Source organism: Dioscorea cayenensis, chromosome 2, assembly GCF_009730915.1.
Source record: "Dioscorea cayenensis subsp. rotundata cultivar TDr96_F1 chromosome 2, TDr96_F1_v2_PseudoChromosome.rev07_lg8_w22 25.fasta, whole genome shotgun sequence".
In the NCBI taxonomy this organism is placed as follows: Eukaryota; Viridiplantae; Streptophyta; class Magnoliopsida; order Dioscoreales; family Dioscoreaceae; genus Dioscorea; species Dioscorea cayenensis.
In genome coordinates, this window is record NC_052472.1 from 12236639 (window position 1) to 12245082 (window position 8444).

Genomic DNA, 8444 nt, shown 5'->3' on the forward strand with positions numbered 1-8444 from the left:
ATAAAAATATGTCTACTCAAGCACTTATCACACTTCCATATTGTTATTGCTTGTGTGTTGAGAGATCCTTGTAATTAGAACACACTTTTGTTGAATACGTATCACTGATGCTCGCTAGAGATAGTAAAGGTGGCATGTACCTTTTGATTGGAATTTTGGCGGTTAGTCCCCAATTATTGACATGGAAACCCTAGAACTCATTGCAATCGAGTGAGGGTAGAAGTAGGAGAGATTCACTTCAAGCCTTAGCACAGGCTTAGACACTAGGGAGTCTTGAGAGAGCACTTGGTGTATTTTTTATTTCCTTCATTCTTGCTAGATAAGGTTTATTCTATTTTAAACTAGAATCTCCTTAATCTTTATCATCCTAAGTGAAATCGATCCATACACTATCTTTATTCACTAATTCAGTTACTTGTTTTCCCTTTCTTAGGCCTTTTACTTGTTTTTTTATTTCGTTTCCTTTTTAGATTAATCAGGTAACATGTTTTAGTTAGCTAATGAAGATAGGGTTAGTACTAGTACTATCTAGTCTCTATGAATTCGACCTTGCTTTGCATGTATTACTTCAATTGACGTGTCTGCTTGTGTGAATCTACTTCATGTTTATCAGAGCACCTCCTTGCTTGGGGAAAATCACTTCCCTTCTTACATGGATAATAAGGTAGCACCCCCTTGCTTAGGCCCTTCTTGACGTGGCCGCGCTTTAAACTCCACAAATGCACCATTACAACGCTTTTTCTTTGTTCTAAATATAAATAATCATTCTAATTGAAGAAACGAAGTATTATTGACTAGTTTCAATGATGAAAATCATGAATTTGTGAAGGAAATCAAAGATAGGGCTTACCGTTGAGTTGAGATGGGAAAGCTTTGAAAATGGCCGGAAAACCAAGTAAAATCCTTCCAAATTGGCGATATGAGGTCGGGAAACAATGTAGAAGTGCTCTCAGACAACCGGAGGATATTAGGGTGAAGAGGAACGATAATCCTTTTAAAAGGACTCACGCCTCTTGGAGTTCTGTACATCCACACGGGCGTGCGAAAATTACACACGACCGTGTACGCCCATAGGAAAGCATCAAAGAGGCTGGTGCACGCCCCTGTGCGCTCTCGGGAAAACACTCATTACCTCTGAACACAAATACACGGGCGTGTGAGAAATACCCAAGCTAGTGCGCCGGACACACAGGGGCAGCCGCACACCCCTGTGGCTGCTCTAGACATCTGACAAAACTTGCTAAATGTTCCGCACGCCTGTGTGAAAATTCCACACGGGCGTAGGTATTCACAAGCCTAACTCACAGGGGCAAGCGCACGCTCCTATGACTTCTCAGGATAAAGAGAGCTCCTCTACAGAGATTCGCACGGGCATGCGGAAATTACCCGCGCCCATGCGATTTTCACAAGGTTAACCACAGGGGCGAGTCCACGCCCCTGTGTGCTTTTCGGGAAAGTCTGCCAATCTCTGCAGGACTTCACACGCACATGCGGAAATTACCCACGAGCGTGCGAAGATTGTATGGTCGTTCACAGGTGTGAGTCCACGCCCTTGTGCCCTCTTTGGATGAGCTTGCAATACAAAACCATGGGCGTGTGTTAACTCGACACTTTGTAGGCTCTGCAGAAAATTTTTGAACATGCTTACACACTCAGAGCCTGCCCTAATATGCAATTTATACCATTGAAAAAATAAGAGAAATAGCTCAAACGACCAAAACTTTGCCAAATTCACATGAAAACACACGATGAACTTGAAAACACATAATAAAATCGCAACACAAGTATATACAAATCAAGACACCAACACTCAACACTTTATTCATCCAAACACTAAACTAACACTAAGAAAACAGTAAACCCTCGGGTTATCTCCCGATGAAGCGCTTGTTTAATGTCACTTAGGTTGATGTTCCTTGTCTTACCTCACGAGGGCTTATAGATGAAAGTTGCCCTCTTACCCATGGCTTGGAAACATGATGAGCAAAATCTCTTGAGGGTAGAGGTTGAATTGTCAGGCTTGAGGCCGCCTTGAAATGGTTCACTCAAATTGTTCGGTTCACACACGTCTCCAACATCCTTGCAGTGTTTTTGGTGGTGTCTCCTAGCCCTCTTCAATTTTCCGGAGCATCTTCTTCAAGATCCCAGGGGTAGATGATACTTCTTCCATCAAATGAAGCATCATTACTTCTTCATTGTCCTCCTCTTGGTCGAACAAGCCTTCGTATTGTTTCGGATTGAACATTTCATGCATGTACTCATCAACAATCTCATCAGTAGCGTCTAGAAAATACAAAGTATCATCAAAATCAAGAGAATGCCACATGGCTTCAGCAAGGCGGTATGTGAGCTTATCATCTCCAACTTTCAAAGTTTGCTCTCCGCCGTCCATGTCAATCAATGCCTTGGAAGTCCGCAAAAACGGCCTCCCAAGTATCAAGGGTACATCCGCATCCTCATCAACATCTAGCACTACTAAAGTCAACTGAAAAAATATACTTGTCCACCTTGACAAGCACGTCCTCGATAATACCTCTCGGATGTCTCACCGTTCGGTCCACTAGTTGCATAGTCGTCCGAGTAGGTCTAGGCTCGCCCAAGCTTAGCTTGTTAAAGAAGGTGTATGGCATGACGTTGATGCTAGCTCCTGAATCTGCCAATGCCATTTCTTCACCTAGATTGCCGATATTACACGGAATGATAAAGCCACATGGGTCTTTCTTCTTGTTCGGCATTTTCTTTTCTAAGACTACCGAGCAAGACGCATCTAAGATTACTGAAACACTCTCCTCCAACTTCCTCTTCTTTGTCAACAAGTCCTTTAAGAATTTGACATACTTAGGCATTTTGGCCAATGCCTCAACAAAAGTAATATTAATGTGGAGTTTCTTGAACAAACTCAGGAACTTTTTGTACTGTTCATCCCCTTGGTCATTCTTCAATCTAGAGGGATAAGGGATCCTTGTCTTTAAAGGTGGAGATGACACCTCCTTCTCTTTGCTTGTTCCCTCTTCAACCTCTATAACCTCGGGTGTGTGTTCATTTGGCTTCTCACTCGAAAGCCTACCATCGACCTCACGACCACTTCTCAAAGTGATCACCTTCACATGCTCTCTAGGGTTGGTCTCAGTATTGCTCGGCAAACTTCCATGTGGCCTTTCCGATAAGGACTTCGCTATCTGCCCCACTTGATTTTCAAGATTATGTAAGGAGGCGGTATGGTTGCGAAGTATAACCTCAACTGATTCAAACCTTGTATTTGACGATTGCACAAACCTAGTTAAGGCCTTCTCCAAATCAGTCATTCGGGTCTCCAAACCTAAAACTCTGTTTTCCACAATTGGGCCTTGTTGTTGGAAACAAGGTGGCCCCATGGCCTTTTGTGGACCTTGGTGCTCTACCAGAAATTGGGATGATTCTTCCAACCCATATTGTAGGTGTTACTATATGGGTTCCCTTGAGTCCTCATGCTATTACTTACAAAATCGACGTTTCTCAACTGAAGATGCATCACCAATAGATATCGGGAAATCGGAGGGAGCATGTCCTCCACCACATCCGGTGCAAGTAATCATGGCCGCTACTCTGTTCGAAGTTAGAAGATCTAACTTCTTACTCAATGATTCCACTTGAGCCGCCAACAAAGTCACTGCATCTATCTCATGGAGACCGGCCACATTTTTTTTCTCCCTAGAATTCCATTGGTCTTGCTACCTAAGGTACCTCCTGCTGCCTCATCCAAGAGTTGCCTTGTACTCGGATTTAGTCCATTGTAAAATGTCTGAATTATCATCCACTTCGGGAATCCGTGTTGCGGGCACTTTCTCAGGAGCTCCTTGAACCTTTCCCATGTCTCAAATAGAGACTCCAATTCCAATTGTACAAAGAATGAGATCTCATTCCTAAGCTTTGCAGATTTTCTGGGAGGGAAATAACGGCCAAGAAAAGCTTCTACCATCTCCTCCCATGTGGTAATTGATGATCTAGGTAATGAGTGTGGCCACAGCTTCGCTCTCCCTTTCAAGGAAAATGGAAAAGCCCTCAACTTGATGGCATCATCCGTTACCCCATTAATCTTCAGCATATCACACACCTTGAGAAAGTTCTCTATATGACTGTTTGGATCCTCATCTGCCAAACCATTGAACTGCGCGGATTGCTGCAACATATTGATGAATGTCGGCTTCAGCTCGAAGTTCTGAGCTATAATCAGGGAACACACAATGCTTGATTGTGTTCCAAATACTGAAGGTCTGGCACAATCGGATAATGTCCGCTGCTGCTCATTCTATTCTGCCATGTTTTAAAATTCTTCTAGCTCCAAATCAGCTAGATTAGACTTTTAATGTACAGATTCTTTCCCTTTTCTTCAAAGTGTACGTTCTAGCCCGGGATCTCCTTCTATCAGTATGGAGGGATTTCCTCGGGTCATAACTTGGAGCTACACCAAAAAAAAGGAAACAAAATTTGAACGATAATAGAATAAGAAGATATGAAATAGAATGAATAAATGAATAGCTGAGAAAAACAAAGTGCAAAGTATCTCTAAACGCCTACTCCCCGGCAACGGCGTCAAAAACTTGACACGCCCGAATATGCGTGTACACCACAAGTACACGGGTGTCGAAGTAATAATCCCAGATGAGTGGGTATCGTATCCACAGAAAGTAGCGAATAAAGACACTTAAATTGTTTCTTAACTAATGTGGAAGATGAATAGTGATATGTGTGACAAGATTCAATTCTCAAGAGTAAAAACAACAAGAAAGAGAGCACAAATAAAGGAGAAAGTAAGGCAATCGATAAAGATGGGGTACCCGGATATTATTGCGCCTAGGACAATCATTTCAAGTGCAAGAAACATCTATTATGCTTCCTAATTAATGCAATAGTGAGTCGTGAAAATCCTTAATTGCATAGTCCCAAATCTAAGGTAAACCATGCCTAACTCTATACATGTCCCGGAGGAGAAATCGAACAATCTTAACACCTCGCACTCATATAGAATTGCAATGAGCTCTAGGGATTCCAAATGATAAACCCTCTCAACCATGTCCAATCTCAACACCTCGCACTCATATAGCTTTGACTTACTAGAGATTAGAAAATCAATTTGTACTAAAAGTCCAGTCCCTATGGTTTGACAACCCTACCCCTCATGGAGTACCACTCTATTACTTGTTACGATCCGTACACTTGTGGAGAGTGCATCAAGCAGCATGTGAACTCATTGTGTACCATGTGACCATATCTAATGTCTTCCTCTCTATCATTATCTGAATTTTCTTCAAATTACAACTCATACTGTCACAATTTTGTTAATTCACAAGCAACTGAGCATAAGTAGAGTAAGAAATCTCAACAGCATTGGCAAGTGGTGACTCGACAGATATTCTAATTTCTGAATTTCTGACCTTTCTCAATTTCCGATAACATGGCAAGCATTATGAATCACAACCCATTCTTCATCCATCATTCTTGTTGCTGAGTTGAGTTGGATCTCTTTTTGACTTTCTCTATTTGAAATTTTTAATCCAGACTATCCAGTCCACACTTGACTTGGAGTTGGAGCTCATCAACAAAGAAGAGATGAGTGCTCTAAAATCATCTTTCTTTTCTATTTTTGATATATTGATGTGAGTAATAGAATCAATAGATAGATCCATGATCAATTTATGAGTTTCTTTGCTTCATAGTAATAGCATTACTCATACTCAATATACAAAACTGAACATAAATTGCAACAATTCATATCTTCATTTATTTCATGGATGTTGTGTTTTTCTTTTAAAATTATTATGCCATGGAAGAGAAAGTCAGATTTGTATTCTTAAATTCACATGTCTAGTCTGATTTTATTTCTCTGTTTCATGGAGAGTAAAATCACTTTGTACTTGCTTGAAACTTGTGATAGAATCTGTGAATGGAGAAACTTTGACAGTTTGACCTGACCCTGTAGAACTATACTTATCCAGTATCTCATTATTGTTCTTGAGGTTGAGTACAAGAAAAGTTCTTTAGCTTCTAACATTAAGGCAAGGACTTTTATTTTAAGACAAATATTGAATATTGTATAATTAATGTCAAAGAGTCCTACCAATATCAATAAGGAAATAAAAAATAATATTATGTAGGATAACAATATGTCAATCAGAATAAACTAAAGTTTTTCAGTCTTTCTTTGCTTCATAGTAATAACATTACTCAATATACAAAACTAAAAGGATATCAAATCTCATATAATTAGTATACATTGAAATAGTATTGCAGCTATAATAGTTTTATATGTATCTCTTCATTAACTTTGAACATTAAATATGAACATCAAAGCAACTTGCTTGGAAATTTCCGAAAATGGTTGCAAAATATAGGAGATTACAAATGTCAGTTGCATCAAATTAGTTGACTACATGAATACTCAATGCTCTTTAAATTCTACATTTATAGGACACCCTAGTCATAGCCTCCAGGGAGCTTGAACTAGTTTTGAGTTTAGGAGTTATTTTAAGTGTTTGATAATTAACTAAATTCACATTAATTTTGTATTATTATATATATTTGGAATTTATTATTTTATTAAAGAATTGTTGCATTGAATAATTGTTGAATACTTGTTGAATAATTGTTGCTTTGGGTTTTAATTGAGTTTAGTTGTTTTTACTTACATTATTTGTTAATTTGGGTTTTAATTGCTTGTTGAATTAATTATTAAATATATATATATATATATATATATATATATATATATATGGAGAGGTTTTTAAACCTAAACCGAAAAGTCGTGAATCAGGAACAAGTGTTTCTTCTGAACCTAGCACTAGAGCACAAAAGAGAACTCGTGTTGAGCTACGTCCGGATGATATCATTGTTGATCCTAAAACTTGCAAATTAATTGAAGAGTATGATGTGGGTATTAGAGATCAAGTTTGAAGACCGTATTTATTGAAAGGCCCATGTTAACCAACTATATATGACTTCCCAAAAAAAAAACAAGGAAAAGAAATGCGACGCTTTCAAGGAGTGGGGTTTCAAAAGTATGATTGGTTGGAATATAGTGTTGCAAAAGATGAAGCTAATTGTTTTTATTGTTATCTTTTTAGGTATTATAGAAGTGAAAAGAGAGCAAGTGATATTGTTATAAGAAAAGGGGTTTCTAATTGGAGGAAAGCACTTGAGGCCTTTAATCAACACATACGTCTAGTAAATAGTGCACATAATGATGTTAGATGACATTGTGAAGATTTTCAAAATCAGAGGCAAAATGTGTTACATGTTTAATCTTCTCATGGGCATAAAATGGAGATCGATTATGACTCTCGGCTAACAACTGTTTTAGATGTTGTACGAATTCTTTTGGTACAAGGTCTTAGAATCGGTGGTCATGATGAGTCTTCAAGTTGTAAAAATAAGGGGAACCTTCTGGAGATACTCAATTGGTATGCGAAAAAGGGTTGAGAATGCCGGGAATGTTATTAACAAAAATGCTCCTCGGAATAATCAATTTACTTCTCCATTGATTTAAAAATAATTGGTGAATGCTTGCGCTCTAGAGACAACATTAGCAATTATTATTGAAATTGGTGACAGTAATTTCTCACTAATTGTTGATGAGTCTCGAGATAAATCAATAAATGAACAAATGACAGTCATTTTGAGGTTTGTGAACAAGCAAGGTTAGGTTGTTGAAAGATTTCTTGTGATTCAACATGTAACCGACACTTCAACATTTTCTCTAAAAGTAAATTTAGATGAATTATTTGGTCATCATGTGTTATCAATTTCAAAATTGAGAGGACAAGGGTATGATGGAGCCTCAAATATGAGAGGTGAATTTAATGGTCTGAAGACATTTATTTTAAAAGAAAATCATTTCACATTTTATATCCACTATCATGTCTTGATCCAAGAAACTCATTTTCTAGATTCCATCATGGTAGGATACTTCACCCTGTAGAAATTTATTATAATGATTTTTCAGAACAAGATCTTCAAGTTCTAGAAGAGCAACTTCAGACATACATTCATGGTGTTAGAAGATGTTTTGATTTTGTTGAAAGCGATGATCTTTCAAGTTTTCCTATGAAACTAGCTGAAAGTAGAAAGCATTTGGTATCACCATTGGTTTATCGCCTTATTGAATTGGCTTTGATCTTACCCGTGGCAACAACATCAGTTGAAAGATACTTTTTGGCCATGAATATCATCAAACACAATTTGTACAATAAGACAGCAGATGAATGGTTGCATGAGATGATGATATGCTATATCGAACGCCAAGTGTTTCAAACAATTGATGATGAAGCTATTTTGGTTTGATTTTGAAATATGCATAGCCGTTAGTGGTATGTATATTTATATGTTTTTTTTTTAAATTAATTATTATAATCTTAAGTTTGGATTAATGTAATTAATTTTTTATATTTATTTCTAAGGTTAAACCTAAC

The 8444-nt window shown here is 38.0% G+C and overlaps 1 non-coding gene across 1 annotated transcript; it reads left to right on the top strand.

Moving 5' to 3' along the window:
• Positions 1 to 3803: 3803 nt before the first annotated feature.
• On the top strand, positions 3804 to 3910 carry LOC120281829. Its single transcript, XR_005542812.1, has one exon. It is a non-coding gene; the product is annotated as a small nucleolar RNA R71 (small nucleolar RNA).
• Positions 3911 to 8444: the final 4534 nt, after the last annotated feature.